This window comes from Sapajus apella, unplaced genomic scaffold (assembly GCF_009761245.1).
Source record: "Sapajus apella isolate SASKATOON/1434 unplaced genomic scaffold, GSC_monkey_1.0 scaffold1, whole genome shotgun sequence".
Classification (NCBI taxonomy): domain Eukaryota; kingdom Metazoa; phylum Chordata; class Mammalia; order Primates; family Cebidae; genus Sapajus; species Sapajus apella.
In genome coordinates this window covers 32390493-32408072 of record NW_022436941.1, presented here as the reverse complement: position 1 = coordinate 32408072, position 17580 = coordinate 32390493, and the positions used below count along the sequence as shown (strand labels likewise).

At 34.7% G+C, this 17580-nt stretch overlaps 1 protein-coding gene and 1 long non-coding RNA gene across 5 annotated transcripts in view; both read right to left on the bottom strand.

The window, feature by feature from the left end:
* The window catches only part of FBXL17 (F-box and leucine rich repeat protein 17), a 539173-nt gene that overhangs the window by 429667 nt on the left and 91926 nt on the right, over nt 1–17580 (bottom strand). The gene's annotated exons all lie outside the window — the stretch shown is intronic.
* Nucleotides 3209–10430, bottom strand: LOC116542756. The gene is made up of 3 exons (XR_004265429.1): nt 9014–10430; nt 4469–4476; nt 3209–3219 (listed from the first exon to the last, which is right to left on the bottom strand). It is a non-coding gene; the product is annotated as an uncharacterized LOC116542756 (long non-coding RNA).

Below are 17580 nucleotides of genomic sequence, written 5' to 3'. Positions count from 1 at the left end.
CTTTTTTAATCAAGTTACTTTACTACTTGAAACACTGAATAAAACCTAGGTACTGCCCTGAAATGCACTTCCCCCTTCTACTATTGCTGCAAATATCAAGGTAAAGGAGTGTGCCTATATTCCCCTCAATGGAGATTAGGTAGGTCCTGGCAGAACTAAAGGACAAAAAAAAAAAAAAAAAAAAAAAAGCAGCAAAACCAAGTATCAAAGCTAAAAGATCTTCCCAACAACTTTGAAGCCAAGATTTCAAACATGCAGATTAAAATATACTAAAGAAGTAAATCTCCAAGCATCTAAAAGCACCCAGGAGAAGTAAAAAGCATGGATGCCAGGCATGTTGCCATATAAAGAATTAGATTCTAAGAAAACTGTGGAAGCTGTTAATGGAAAAAGAATCTTAAATACTGAGAAATTCTCAGTGTCTGTGAATACCCTACAAAAAAGTGATGGCAATCTCCCCTACGATTCACTCCAGTTGCAGGTTCAGAGAGGCTGTTTCCCTCATATATGTATCTAAATGAAATGCAGCTAAATCCTATATTTATGATGTAGCTAAATCACATATTTATTTAGAAATATATAAATCATATTTTAATATTTAAAATTAAATTTATACATCATATATTTATAAATGTATAAATCATATATTTAGCAACCACTGTAATGAAAAGGAAGCAACTCTTAGGTTAATTTACAAAAAAACACGTTTTCAAGGAAATTTATCTTGAGATATTTTTCTTTAGTAAAACCAAAGAAACAAGTATCTATTGGCCACAAACTTTGAGGATAATTGCCATTTAAGGTTCTCTTTCTCAGAATGATGTTTATTTAAAATCACAGTAACAGTTATGTTAACAGTTTTAAATTATTAAGTTGAAATAACTGAACAGTTGACGGTTTTAAATTATTTCTCCTGTACCCTTTTTACTATTATGAGAAGAGAGGAAAGCTGCATAAACATAAAGACTAACAGATTGCTGAAATTCTCCCCCATAAGTCTATTTTTTCACATAAACACGCATGTCTCCCTCTTTCCCTCTCTCCTTCTCCATATTCCCTACCTCCCTGTGTAGGCATACAATTCACTTCCTTTCCCAATAATTACATCCAAGAGAGCAGGGGAAATGAAGGAGACACATGATTTGGTAAATAAAGACAATGCAAAAAAAAAATAGCAACAAAAGAGAATATGATTAATGAAAAGCAGTTCTACTATCATTTGATTATACCTAATCAAATGATAGTAGAACTCATAACACATGATGGTCTCACTTCCTCCAGTGAAATAAACCACTAAAACTGGAGCTCCCTTCCTCTTCCAGTCTATTAAAGAAGGCCTATCGTCTCTATTAATCCAACAAATGGCCAAATCATATTTATGTGTGGCAGCTTCTCATATTTCCCCCACTCTCAGCCCAACATCTGTTTGATTGTGATAAGGAAAGAATGCTACAAACTAAACAGAACATTCATTTTATATATTCATTTACATTTACCCAACACACATTTATTAAGCCCATTCTAAGTTCCAGGCACTATGCTTGGCTAGAAGGATCACTGCTAAGATAAGGAGAACTGAAACAAAGAAGAGAGGTTGCTCCAAACTGAAGACTTACTCCATGAAATATATCACTAGGCTCTATTATGCTTTTCCTGTTCTTCTCTACGTATTCAGTAATCTGGCAGGAGGCACCAGAATATACACACAGAAAAGAACAGGTTAAGATAGCTGGTAAATCCCTCACACCTGGCAAAACCATAAGCGTTTTCTTTATTCATTACAATAGAGACTCAAACTCTGCAGAAAAAAGTAGGAAAGTCCTACAACCACACATTATGAAGGATAGGCAGCTACCATGAAGAAAACTACAAATACAGCCAACTTCTTGAGAACATATTGGCAGATTAACACGTTTATGAGCTGGGAAATACCTGCCAATATATTATAAACTATAAAACAACACCTGAAACAACATCCTTGGAGAGACAGAAATAAATGCAAGATTTTTCCATGTATCTATTTGTAACATCGTAATAGTTAATTCATTGTTTTCATCCACTGGAAAAACGCCTTCAAAGTATTTAGTAAAAGAATAAGGGAGGAAGCGTTATGAATTCTTTAAACATCTCCAAAACAGGAATTTCTGCCTCCCTTACTTACTACCTATGTGACCTTCAGCAAATTAATCTCTCTGTGCTTCAGCTTCTTCACATATAAAATGAGGCTATTACCAGGGCAAAAGGCCCTAAAATGGGCCTTATAGGGTGGTACTGAAGATTAAATGAGCTAATACACTGGCACAACTAGTAGCACATAAAAAGCAACCAAAAATGTTAGCTATATTTTTTTTTTTTTTGAGAAAAGGTCTCACTCTGTTGCCCAGGCTGGAGGGCGGTGGCACAATCTCAGCTCACTGCAGCCTCCACCTCCCAGGTTCAAGTGATTCTTGTGCCTCAGCTTCCCAAGTAGCTGGGACTACAGGCATGTGCCACTAGGCCTGGCTAAATTTTATATTTTTAGTAAAGACAGGGTTTCACCATGTTGGCCAAGCTGATCTCAAACTCCTGGCGTCAAGTGATCCACCCACCTCAGTCTCCCTAAGTGATGGGATGACAGCCATGAGCCGCCACACCTGGCCATTAAATACAATTTCTATAACAAATTATCCTGCATTTTTCCAGTAAAAGGGTTTCTAACTTAGGATAAAATCAATATTATTGTCATCAAAAACCTGTTATGTATGTGACTAGTGTCCTAATTGTAAAAAGTCACATCATGAATACAGCTACAGCAAAATGATTTATATGTGTATGTACACAAAAATAAATTACTCTATGCAGAGTATGGTATGAAAAACATAATCACAGTTAATGACATTAGGCATTTTGTATGTTACAAATTTTACATTTGTTATAATATTTAATTTAAAACTGAACCCCAAGTGTAAGCATACAATTCATTTCCTTTCCCAATAACAGTACTATTCGTACTCTTATCCTAGTTACACATATACGGAAACTGAAGAGCAGAGAGAGCTTAATTTACTCAAGTCCACAAAAAGGAAGTGACCAAGACAGAATTAAACCCCAAGTCTTTGTAACCCTCCAAAACAGAGTTCCTTACCAGTATGAACACTACATTCGCAAATAACTCAACTCACTCAGAATTCAAATTATATACACATATATACATTATACCTTTAATGACCTGTAAGGTTACTTATAATGAATGCTGAATGAAATACAAATGCACAACTTACAGACTAGAGGATAAGGACACTTCTTTCACCCTAAGCCAACAATGAGTCTGGATGACTAAGGCACTGCCTATGATACAAGACTCCAACAAGCAAGTTGGTCAAAGAGCTAGTTCAGATTCTTTGCCTTGCTTATTGTTTTGGAGGGTTTTTTTTTTTTTTTTTTTAAGTATTTTACGTCAAACCAGTGGGTGAAATTACTAAACCAATTGAAAAAAAAAATACCACAACTGTCATCCTAAGTGGCCTGGCCTATGCTAAGCATGCTATTACTTACCCTGAATATATTTCCATAGAATGTAAAATAGTAACTATGACTCCCTTCTGCCTATTTCTATTGCCACTAAATAGGTCAAATGTTTTACTATCTTTGCTACGAGACAGGAGTGGTGATGAACAGGAATTAACTAACATCTCTGAAGCGCCACCTGTGTCAAGAACTATAGGCCCCTACAAAAGTTGTGAAATATATCTTCCCAACCATCACACGAGCAAGATATTATTCAAATTTTCCAGATAGGGAAATGAAAGAGAGACTTAAGTGTCTTGACTAAATCATCCACTAAGAAATGGACAGAGCCTGAATCTGAACTCTAAATCTAGAGCTTGCTCAGCCATGGATTCCAGAAGCAGCCTCAGCAATGCTTAATGAACAAGCCTATGTACCTAACTTTCTTTGCTGGCTCTAGTCTCCTAATTCCAACCCATTTACTATCCCAGAATCAATGTGGATGGGGAATCTTGGTAGGAGAGAATTTGTACACTGCATATAGACTTACTCCTCAACATGATCAAGAGAAAACAATTTGAAGAGACATTAAGAAACTAATGTGTAAAAATACACATTGGGTTCCATGTGCATTTTTTAGCCAGACACTTGAGGAAATTATCACTGGGGGAAAAATAACAAGTTTAACTCCAAGTATGAAACAAAAAGCTTAATTAATTAGCTGAATTTATTTTAATGTTTCTTAACTTTTTAATCCTTCATATTTCTTTCCTTCATTGTACTACAGAACTTCAAGAAATGGACATAGCAGTTTATTTTAAGTACTTGAATTGCTTTGTTAGAATATGAAAACATTACTTTCAGAGAAGATATCAAATGACCTTGATGATCTACACAACATTCATTACAGACTGGTAAACATTTGTGAAAATCCTTGCTGTGATGATTGATTGCGTTTTTCCTTGCTTCAGTTACTGCAAACTAAATTGCCTGTCGTTAAAGTGATGACTTCTGTCAACATAGTTTCTTAATCCTTATTCAGTCCTTTCTAGGAATGACAACCTTAGAATAATATATTGTAAGTCTTTATGGATCAATAATGCTTAGTATAAAACACTGCAATCTACCACCAGAATTTTTATCCTTCTATTTATAATGATCTCTGACAAGCTAACTAGCAGTAAAATTTCTTACTAAGGAGAAAAAAAGACACCTAACAAACAAGCCAAATACAACACGATAAACAGCATATGCCAATCCAAATAAGTTAAGAATTTTGAGTGAAGCTCAATGTTAGCAAAATGCTTTTATCCTAAAGTAGTTAATGACTAAGATGTCATTTGTTGACTACCCAAGAATAAAATTATTATTCAAGCCCTTAGATATTTTGAAATGATATATGGGAGGCTATTTATGTAAAAAGCCTTCTCTACAATGTCAGAAACAGAAAACTTCCACTTAAAAACCATAAAACATAAGGCAATGCATACCCTGGTCAATTTTTTCTCCATAAGCAATTAGAGGACTTTTTCTTTTCATTTAATCTATATTTAGATTGTGAGATATCTTTACATGAGAAGTAGGTTATAATTGCCTTTAAACAATACAATTTAGATATTTTCATTTAAACTAAAAATTACTTAAAATAAATGCCATTCAACAGAATGATGACCCTGCTTTACAGTTGGCATTGCCTCTTTTATACAAAGAGTTATGTTAACTATGTTTTCTCTAAATCTGTATTTTTATCATGTATTAAATTCAACTAACCTGATATCTTTGACAGCATTAAACTGGAAGGGAAATTTTTCAACAGGCTAGCAGTTCACCATATTTCTTCTCCCAAACTAGTTAACTAATGAGGGGAAATAATCTGGTTTTATTGTTGGGTATTATTTTTTTAAACAATCAGTTTATTGGATTTATGGAAGAATTAACTTCTTATCAACTTATTAAACTTTCTGGGGGAAAAATGTAACCTCCACGCATTCTTTCTCAAGAAACTACTGGGAAAATTAAAATTAAAGGTGTAAAACAAGTAAAAGAAAAATATAGAATGAAGAAAAACAGAAATCTAATACAGAAAAGAGACAAAAGAAACCTAAATTGAAGCAGGAGGGCTGAAAGTTTCAGAAGGAATGTCTCTAAAAACAACAACAAAAAGCCAAACGCTATTTTATTTGGTCATTCTAAAAAGTGCTTAGAGTTCTCCCAGTCTGGAACAAGAAGCAGTAATTGGTACAAAGAAAATTAAGCAAATGGAGGTTTTAGAAGTTATTAACTTCCACTAAAAAAACAAATGAATACCTCAGAGATATTGTAGGTTCAGTTCCAGACCACCGCAATCAAGTGAATATCATAAAAAAGCAAATCATATGAAGTTTTGGTTTCCAGTGCATGTAAAAGGTATGTTTACACTATGCTGCATTCTATTAAGTGTAAAATAACATCATGTCTTTAAAAAATGTACACCTCTTAACTAAAAATACTTTTTTTGAAAAAAGATAGTTGACTAGAAGCATTTCAAGCATGCCTCATGCACTTAGAAGAACCCAAATGATGTGTAGACAGTCACACTTTGAATACATGCCCAAGAGGAAACACAGGAGTTCAATAGAAAAGCAAAAGGAAACACTGCAAACGAGGAAGGAAAAAGAGAACAGGCAACCTGCTTGGCTGGGATGGGCCAGGAATTGGGAGTTATTCTCCAATATGGGAGAGGCTAAGTGAGGGTCCTATTTCCCACTATCCTACAAGGGAATCATACAATCCAGGCCACCAGAGAATGCCCTGACCCTCCAATCCCCAAATCTAACTTACAGAGTGGCTAGAAGGCTGTGAAAAGAAAGTACTTGAGGGAAACAACACACCCTGGGTCCCACATCCTTTCTCAAACCTAAGAGACAGTAAGATGCCATTCTCAATCTTAGCGCTTAAAAGACTGTGTGCGGTCCTAGCAACCCGCTTCACCACTTCTAGGTATTAGGAAAACTTGGGCTGTTGCATGCAGACAGAGGCATGAGTTGGGGGGTGAACTCCTGCAACCAGGACAGAGAAAAAAAGTGTGACATGGGCTGCAGCTCCCAGTGTTAGAAGAAGGCACTGTCTCTAGGACTCAAGCAGGAGGAGAGTTGCTATAGAGGCTTGGTCTTGAGCTTGGCAGGGGCTCCAATGGCCCATGACTGAGTTGCAAGCCAGGTACAGCTGCCAGGTCTGACTGAACAGCAAGGTCAGCTACAACAGCCGGGACAGGGGAGTGAGCCCTACCAGAATTGGGGTATGAGTGGGATGCAAGGCCTTAGCCACTGGATTTAGCCCCACCCTCCCTGTGGCTGGACCTCAATGCTGCAGCAACCACCACTCACCCAGGCATTCTCCCAGGGGCCTGAGAACTGCATCACCTTCCCATCACAGCTGGTGCACGCACTTGCCATTCTGGGCCTGAGTGCAAGCTTGACCAGTCCAGATGTGCCTGGCTTTACCCAACCTCCCTTGACAAGACAGAGTGAGAGATTCAGGATCCTAAAGGTTACAAACCAATCTGCCACCTGGTACACTGAAGCACTCCTCCTGAGAGACTGAGGTTGGTCATAAATACCCTGCTGTTTCTGGCTCTTACCTGTAAGCACCACCTGCTGACCTGTAAGCCAGCCTGCACATTTCAACCACTGCCAACACAAGCACACAGCATTTGGAACCCAGAAAAGTATCTCAACACTGTTACTGCCATCAACAATGCCATGCCAACCAACCCAGAGACTTGTGAGCCCACTTCACCTGTCCCAACATCCAAGAAAGACACCTAGAGGCCCAAGAATCAGCATGCCTGGAATCACTAACACCTGCCAGTGTTCAAAGCCCTGGTAACAAAGATAGACATGCTTAGTCCACCACCATCACCACTAAAACTTGAAGACCAGGCCATCCAGCATCCCAGAACCCAGCACAACTTCATCACAGTCTCCACCAACAACGGCACTCTAACAAACTGAGGAAACCACAGATGCCAGAAATGCTATTTAGCTAAAATAATAATATTCATAATCATACAGAAACTTAAGTGCTACATGCACCCAGAAACAACACCAAAGCATCCTACTCAACTAACATCATACTCACATCTTCAGAAAAACAAAACAAAACAAAACAAAAAAAAAAAAAAAAAACACCCCTCTAAAGTCCCCCGCCTCCAAGGAAAATAAATTCAAAACTAGGAATAAGTGACCATTTCACCAGATGAGCAGAAATCAGTGAAAAGGCACTGGAAACAGGAAAAAGTAGAATAATATGACTCCCCTAAAGAGGCACAATAATTCTCTACCAATAGATCTTAACCAAAAAAAATTTTTTCACAACCCCAGATAAAGAATTTTAAATATTTAAAGAACCTCAACAAGATGCAAGAGGAGTCTGAAAACAAATACAAAGAACACAGAAAAACAATTAAGAACATTAATGAAAAATTTACCAAATAGATATCTTTGGGAAAAAAAAAACCAATTCTGGACTAAGGAATTCAATGAAGGAAACAGAAAATACATTTTAAAAATTTCCAAAAAAGACTAGACCAAATAGAAGAAAGAATTTTAGAACTTGAAGACAACTCTTTTGAAATAATCCAGTCAAATAAAAACAAAGAAAAAATTTAAAACAGAATAAGCAAAGCCTTCAAGACATTTGGGACAAAGTAAAGCAACTGCATTTATAAATTATTGGTATCCCTAAAGAAAAAGAGAGATCAAGAAGTTTAGAAAAACTGTTTGATGAAATAATAACTGAAAACTTCCCAAGTTTAGCAAGAGATATAGACAACCAGATACAGGAGGTTCAGAAATCCCCAGGCAAATACCATGCAAAAATGACTTTGCCATAGCACATTATAATCAGACTACTTAAAGTCAAAGTAAAAGAACAAATTCTGAAAACAGAAAGAAAAAAAGCACATAGTCACCTATAAAGGAAATTACATCAGATTAACAGAGGACTTCTCAGCAGAAACCTTACAGATCAGAAGAAAATGAGATGATATACTGAATGTGCTGAAGGAAAACATTGCCAGCAAGATTAATCTTCATAAAAGAAGGCAAAATAAAGTCTTTCACAGGCAAGCAAATATTGAAAACTGGCTTTAAAAGAAATGCTCAAGGAGTCCTAAACTTGGAAGCAAAAGGACAACATTAACCTTCATAAAAACACATGAGAATATAAAACTCATTGGCAAAGTAATCACACAAAGGAGAAAGAGAAAGAAATGTCACCACAACAGAATATCACGAAACTACCGTAACAAATACAGAAAAAAAAAAAGAATTTAGAAAACAATTACAATATGACAGGAACAAAACCTCACATATCAGTGTTTGTCTTTTTCAAAAACCAACTCTTTATTTGTTGATCCTTTGTATTTTTTAATGTAAATGAATTAAATGCTCCAATTAAAAGCTATACATTCGATAAATTAAAAAGAAAACATGATCCAACCATATGCTGATCACAAGAAACTGACCTTACCTATAAAGATAAAGACCTAATTTCATAATTGTTGTGTCTCAAGGAATAGAGAGGTGCAGGAGGAGACAGTGGAAGACTGGTCAGTGGAGCAGTCAGAATACATGCAACATTTACCAATTAAGCTTAGCATTTTACATGAACACAGATCATGGTACCCTAAAACAATTAAAACTTGAATATCACCAATAACCATAACATATATAATAATAATGGAAATGTTTAAAATGTTGTGAGACAATAAAATAAAAAAACTGCAGGCCAACATCATTGATGAACATAGATGCAAAAGTCCCCAACAAAATACTAGTAAACTATATCCAGCAGTATATCAAAAAGCTAATTCACCACAATCAAGCAGGATTTATCTTTGGGATAAAAGATTGGCTCAACATACATGTCAATAAATGTCATTCATCTTATAAATAAAACTGAAAACAAAAACCACATTATTATCTCAATAGATGCAGAAAAGGCTTTCAATATAATTCAACATCCCTTCATGTTAAAAACCCTCAACAAACTAGACACTGAAGAAAGGTACTTCAAAATAATAAGAGCCATCTATGACAAACCCACAGCCAACATTATACTGCATGGGCAAAAGTTGGAAGCATTCTCCTGGAAAACCAGAACACAGGAAGCCCTATCTCACTACTATATTCAACATAGTACCGGACATCCTGGACACGGCAATTAGGCAAGAAAAAGGAATGAAAGGCAATCAAATAGGAAAAAATGAAGTCAAACTATCCCTGTTGCACACTATATGGTTTTCTACCTAGAAATGAATGTTCTTAATGCCATCTAGAATGGTGAATCCTTTCCAGAAAGTTTTCAATTTAGAACTATATAGCTCTCTAGCTAGAAACCTTATAGCATCTGCCCCAAAACTTCTTGAACTGACAAACAACTTTAGCAAAGTTTCAGGAAACAAAATCAACGTACAAAAATCATATCATTCCTATATATAAACAACATCCAAGCTGACAGCCAAATCAAGAATGCAATCCAATTCACTATAGCCACAAAAAAAGGAATAAAATACCTAGCAATACAGCTAAACAGAGAGGTAAAGGATCTCTACAGTAAGAATTATAAAACACTGCTCAAAGAAATCAGAGACAACACAGAAAAACATTCCATGCTCATAGTTAGGAAGAATCAATACTGTTAAAATGGCCATACTGCCAAATGCAATTTACAGATTCAATGCTATTCCCATCAAACACCAATGACATTATTCATAGAATTAGAAAAAAAAACTACTTTAAAATTGATATGGAACCAAAAAGATCCTGAATAGCCATAGTAATCCTACGCAAAAATAATAAGGCTGGAGGCACCACATTACCTGACTTTATAGTACAAGGCCTACAGTAACCAAAACAGCATTATACCGGAAAAAAAAAAAAAAAAAAAAGATACACAGACAAATGGAACAGAATAGAGAGCCCAGAAATAATGACAAACACCTACAACAATCTGATCTTCAACAAAATCAACAAAAACAACTAATGGGAAAAAAGACTCCCTATTCAATAAATGGTGCTGGGATAACTGGTTAGCCACATGCAGAAGATTGAAACTGGATCCCTTCCTTAGACCATCTACAAAAATCAACTCAAGATAAATTAAAAACTTAAACATAAAACCTAAAACTATAAAAATACTGGAATATAACCTACTAAATACTACGTTGGACATACGACCTGGCAAAGATTTCACGACAAAGATAAAAGCAATTGCAACAAAAACAAACACTGACAAATGGGACCTAATTAAAGAGCTTCTAAAAAGCAAAAGAAACTACTGACAGAATAAACTGAAAATCTACAAAATGAGAAAAAATATTTGCAAACTATGCATATGACAAAGGTCTAATATCCAGAATTTATAAGGAACTTAAATCAATAAGCAAAAAGTAACAATTCCATTAAAAAGTGTGAAAAGGGATGAACAGACACTTCTCAAAAGAAGACATACACATGGCCAATAAGTATATAAAAAATGCCCAGTATTACTAATCATCAGAGAAATGCAAATAAAAACCACAATGAGATATCATCTCACCCCAGTCAGAATGACTATTATTAAAAAAAAATAATAACATATGTTGGTGAGGCTGTGGACAAAAGGGAATGCTTCTATACCACTGGTGGAAATGTAAATCAGTTCAGCCATTGGGGAAAGGAGTGTGGTGATTTCTCAAAGGGCTCAAAGCAGAATTACCATTCAACCCAGCAATCCCATTATTGAGTATATACTCTAAGAAATATAAATCATTCTACCTTACAGACAAATGGATGTGCAAGTTCATCACAGCACTATTCACAATAGCAAAGACATGGAATCAACCTAAATACCCATTGATGGTAAACTGGATAAAGAAAATATGGTACATATACACTATGGAGTACTGTGCAGTCATAAAAAGAATGAAATCTTATCCTTTGCAGCAACATGGATGGAGCTAGAGGCCATTATCCTAAGGAATAGAAAACCAAATACTACATATTCTCACTTATAAGTAGGAGATAACCACTGAGTACATAAGAACACTAAGAAGAGAACAACAGACATCAGGGCCTACTTGAGGGTGGAGGGGAGGAGGAGGATGAGGATCAAAAAACTACTTTATATCAGGCACTATGCTTGTTACCTGGGTGGTAAAATATTCTGTATAGCAAATCCCCACAACATGCAATTTACCTATATAACAAACCTACACATGTACCCTTGAACCTAAAATAAAACTTTAACAAAAAAAAACTTTAAAGTCACTTTTAGAAAAAAATAAAACATTGTGATAGTTACCAAAATATGACACAGAGACATGAAATTAGCACATGCTATTAAAAAAAATGGTACCAATAGACTTGCCGGATGTAAGGTTGCCACAAACCTTCAATTTGTAAAACACACAGTATCTCAGAAGCACAATAAAGCAAAGCACAATACAATGAGGTATGCTTATAAATAACAACAGTTACAAAAAGGGGGAAAAACAACTTAGTACATTACACAGCTCTGTTGCAAATGTTCACATAGTAATAATGGTGTGATATCAATATATTGGAAGGATGGGAAGAGAAAAATGAAAAACAGAAAATGATGGAAGGGAATAAAGGTATTATTTTATTTCATAGTAGAAAGGCATTATGTAATTAAAATTTAAAAGTCAGGAAACAGTAGTGAGAAATTTGTGTGGGGTAATACAGAGGAAAATAAAAGAGGAAATACAATAACAAAAAGTTGAAAGCAGCTGTCTCTGTGGAGAAGACTAAGGAATGGAGAGAGGTATCTGCTCTTCACTTTAAACATAACTTTGACTTTTTAAACTATGCACACTTACTACTTTTAGAAACATTTTAAATTACTTGAAGTAAAACTGCATGAATCAATATTGATAACAAATCAAAATATGTTGGGCATAAAACGAAAATTGCAGAAAGTTCACTATTGATGCCATTTATGCCAAGTTTAAATACAGAAAACCAGACAAAAAGAGGGAAGTGTGTACTATGAAGTTAAGCAAACTGGAACACCTCTACTTACTAGTAATGACATCATGGGTAAATGAATGACCAGCTCTTAGCTACGGCTTTCTCACGTACAAAATAGAGATAACAATAATACCTACATGATAATGTTGTTTTGTAAATTAAATATAATACACACAAACTACCTACGCCTCATAATGTGTTATTATTTTTCTCCACTTTTCAACTTTTCTATAATGAATATGTAAATTTAATTCAAAAATGTTTTTCTAAAATGTTAGCACACTCCTTGAATTAGGAAGTTGTATCTATTCTTCGTTCTAACATTTGAATGCTTTTAAAGGAATAGCTTAGCCTCAATTACACCTCCTTTGTGCTGATCTCACACACAAACAAACACTGGACCAATATATAAAGAAGTATCAGTTTGAAGAAGTGCCCTGATCTCCTCCTCTGCTTCTATTCATTCTACAGATATTGGCCATTCATGAGGTTTCATGGAATGGTATAAGAAGGTATGGGGACTGTAAAGATGCAAAATGCATGGTGACTGTGCTCAAAGAGCTTACTGTAATCAGGAGAGGGAAGCAGAGAGGAAACAAGCAAATGCTGCCACAACATGACATGATATGTCATGGTTTTGAAGTTAGGCAGTCTGGGGTTCCAATCCTACAACTGTGTTTTGGGGAAAATTTCTCAAACTCTTAAGTTCCAGTTTCCTATGTAAAAATCTGAAGACCAGAAATTGCCTTGGAAGGTTGCCTAACAGACAGGATAATATCCTTAAAGCAACTATCATGTGACTTACAGTATGTGCTCAATATTTGGTAACTCTTGGTTCTATTAAAATTATTGTAGGAGATACCTTCTAAAATGAAAAATTCAGGGGAAAACCTTTGTACAAGTCTATTTTGCTATGTAAAAGATTCACAAAAATGCACAAATGAATGCTATGCAGATTCATAGGGAGAGAATCTACTTTCAGATAAGACAAACTAAGGAATCTTTTTAGTGGAGACACTGGCATTTTAAATATCATCTTCCATAAATCTTAAGACACATTTTCACATTTTAACATCTCTGAAGCTGGGTGTATCTGGCAATGATGGTGTGTCAGTTTAACACGCAACATTTTTTCTTAGTGGTACATAAATTAATAACACACCTAAGATTCAGTGAAGTAGAGTCCATAGGGATGAAGAGAATTCCGCAGAATGGCAATAGCAAATGCAGAGTACTAGGCATGAATGTTGGCACACATAGCTCAGGTTGGCTGGTCTGTCATATTCAAAGAGGAGTTAGGAAGCAAGGCTTAAAAGGCAGACTTTAATTAGTTGTTTTTTTACCCCATGTCTCATGATCACATTATTTTACTATTTCTATATGGTAAATCTTGGTATTTGGTAAGATAAATTTACCCTTAGTGTTCTTCAAAATTATTTGGCTCTTCGTGCTCTTACTTTCTCATGTCAATTTTAAATCAGATTGTCAAATGTTGTAAAAAGAAAATGGGATTTTAATTGTAATTGTACTGAACTTAATGCATTAATTTTGGGGAAATTTCCAATCAATCATAGAAATTTCTATTCAATCATAGAAATTACAGAACAAACTATAGAACAGAAAGTCCTGTTTTTCTATCCAAAAGCATAATACTGCTCTCCATTTATTTAGATCTGACATCTTTCAATAAAGTTATAACTTTTTCCGTAAAGGTCTTACGTATCTTTTGTTGGATTTATTCATTGGTATTCTGGTGATTGTTATTGCAAATAATGTTTGAATTACATTCTGTAAATTGATGGCATATTAAGCAATCTCAAATATATATGGTGGTTCAATTAATATTAATGTTTAATCTTGCTTTTCTGTATGTTGATATAGATCACAATTTTAAAATTAACAAAACATTCCCATGATATACAGAACATTAAAACTGCAAAGTTCATACCACATATGCAATGTCATTTAAATTAATTTTAAAAATAGATTTAAATTGTCCTGGAAAGAACACAGCATCCAAAACCTACTCTCATGTAGATTACACAATACATATAAAATGTTGGATTATTAAATATTGGACTAGTCCCATTTCTGTGGCTGTGAAATAAATGATATGAGTGGTAATGATATCAAAACAATTATTCTCACCCATCTTAATGACTACATTCTGTCAACTCTCAACTGCTCACACCAACAGAGAGAAACAATGATACACCCAACAAAAAAACACAAATAGTTCACTTAGGTGAGTTGAAGACATGCTAAAAAGTTAGATGTCCTCTAAATTTCTAAGTACTCAGAACAGCCAGGTCATCATCTGCTCTACTTTTCCTTAAAACAACTTCACTGATCACAAGACAGCTGGTGGCAAAGAACTAAAATTACCGGCAGAAGAAATGAATCCCAGACAGTTTCCTTAAAGTGTGAAATAGGCTCTATACAGACATTTATTTTTTCTTTAATTTCTTTAACCTAAGTTCTAAGTTCTCCTTACTGTCATAACTTTACCCTTTTTTAGAGGAATATTAACAAACTTAAAAAAAAAAATGAAAATAGTGAAGTGAGTTTGGGACCAGTATGCTAATGTCCAAATTGCCATGTCCTGAGCTTCAGATCTCAAGACATCCAACTGCATACGTGGACATTCCTAACCAATTTGACATCTCAAATTTGACATGTTTACTACTGAAGCCCACCCATTCCCAAAACTATGTCGTCTTTCCATTGATCCCTATGTCAGTGACTAGTAGTTCAAGCCAGAAACCCAGCAGTCAGTCTTGAGTACTGCAAAAAACATTCTGAACCCAACATACAATTAATCATCAAGACTTGCTGGCTGACTCTACTTCCTTAATACCTTCTCTCCTCTCACTATCACTGCCCTCAGTTCAGGTGGTCATCATTTCTTTACTGTTGCAGTAATTCCTTTAATTGGTCTTTCTATCTCCATCCTTTACAGAATGATCAGAATAATACTTCAAAAATGTAAATAGATATATCTATGTTACTCTTCTATTCAAAATTATTTAATGCCTCCCCAATGCTTAAAGGATAAAATCCAAAATTGTTAGAATATCATCCAAAAAGCTTTTATACTCTATATCTCTAGTTAGCCTCATGGTCCACAGTCCATTCTTCCTGATCTTGCTCTCTAAATGGCCCCCAGACCTTTGCAAATACAGCTCCCTCAATATAAAATCCCTTCTTTATTTTTTACTATCCACCTGGAAATATTCTTCAAATCTTTATAAACTAGCTGAGGTATCATGACCTCACAAAAAACCTCTGAACTCCCAAGAAGACGTAAGCAATACTCTTGTTTCTTTTCAAACATGCCTTATTACATAGCACTTAGAACATCACATTTTAATTCTCTATTAATGTCTTTCTCCTCCTAAATAATATTTCATTGGGAAATACTGAGACTTAGTATAGTGTCAGTATTTATTAGACAATGTAAAAATACTTGTTGACTAGAAACAGTAAACCTTTCTTAGTTTCTTATTAGTCTGAAAATACGGTTATTGCAGATACTTTAAAATATTTCTTGGTGGGAATCATTATATCTTGCAGTAAGGATTTCTCATTATAAAGTGAAATATTGTAATACTGAGTTATTTTAGAAAATTGAAATATTTTACACTAATTTTAGTGGCCTATTCATAAGAAACTAGTGAAAGCTTTCACATCTAAAATAAAGTGTGAAAACTGTGAATTCCATAAGTGAAAGACATTCTCAAACATGGGGAAAGGCATAATTTTATTCCTAGAAAATAATATTGGAATATCTCTGTTTCCTCTATAATTTCCCTAAGTTTTAAGTCTCTACCTGGTCCTATACAACTTTTAGGAAATCATATACAATTTCCAAAACAAAAATATAGCTTCAAAATTATAAGTCTAAAATGAAGATTATATGCTTAATTAACTTCCCCAAATAAATCAGACTTGCTTGCTAAATCATGGTATATTTTATAATCAAAAGATGAAACACCATAAAAAGCAAACTGTTTTTTGCTGTTAATTTTACCACTGCACAAATTATTTAAGAACAGTATCAACAACAAGGATCTCACTGGGAAGTAATGTATTTTGACCAGGCATGGTGGCTCATGCCTGTAATCCTAGCACTTTGACAGGCCAAGGCAGGCGGATCACTTGAGGATAGGAGTTCAAGACCAGCCTGGTGAAATCCCATCTCTACTAAAAACACAAAAATCAGCGGGCGTAGTGGCACATGACTGTAATTCCAGCTACTTCGGAGGCTGAAGCACAAGAATCACTTGAACCCAGGAGGCAGAGGTTGTAGTGAACCGAGATCACATCACTGCACTCCAGTCTGGGCGACAGACAGATCAAGGCTCTGTCTCAGAGAAAAAAAAAAAAAGAAAAAAGAAAAAAAAAATAAAAGGAGAAGTAATGTATTTCAATCATTAAGATAAAAAAATTCAAAGCAGACATATTAAACACATACAGATTGTCAAATCTATGCTTATTTCTAACATAAGCATTCAATCAAAGAAAGAAAACAATACATATGAACAGTATTTTGAAAAGATATACAATGTATATATATTTTTTTCTGATACTAGCGTTCAAAATGTAAGTTCTAACCCAAAAAAGGATGAATTCTTATTACTCCATTATCTGAAATGTATACTTTTTGTAATTCCTAATAGCTGTAGGCTCCTAAAAAATATACTTTGTTTTATCGTCTAAGCTAATATTAACATTACTCAGTGTTTTCATTCATTACAAATATTTTTATGAATTTCTGAGGAGAACTGCCTAGGTTCAGAAGTTTATATCCCAACAGAGACTTTTAACCTTCATCTTACAATGCCAAATGACGAATAAAAATCTCAAACTGAAGAAATCAAATTTAACTCTCTCTTCTCAACATTTGTATCCATCCATATTCTTCCTCCAAAAACACTGAAAGCAAATTGCATAAAGGTAAATCTTTACTTTGAACATGGCTAGAAGTGATGAGAAAACTCGAGATAACAAATATAGAAACAAGTTAAAAAACAAAATAATCCAAATCTAAGACATTATTAGTCATTAGCAAATCTATTTC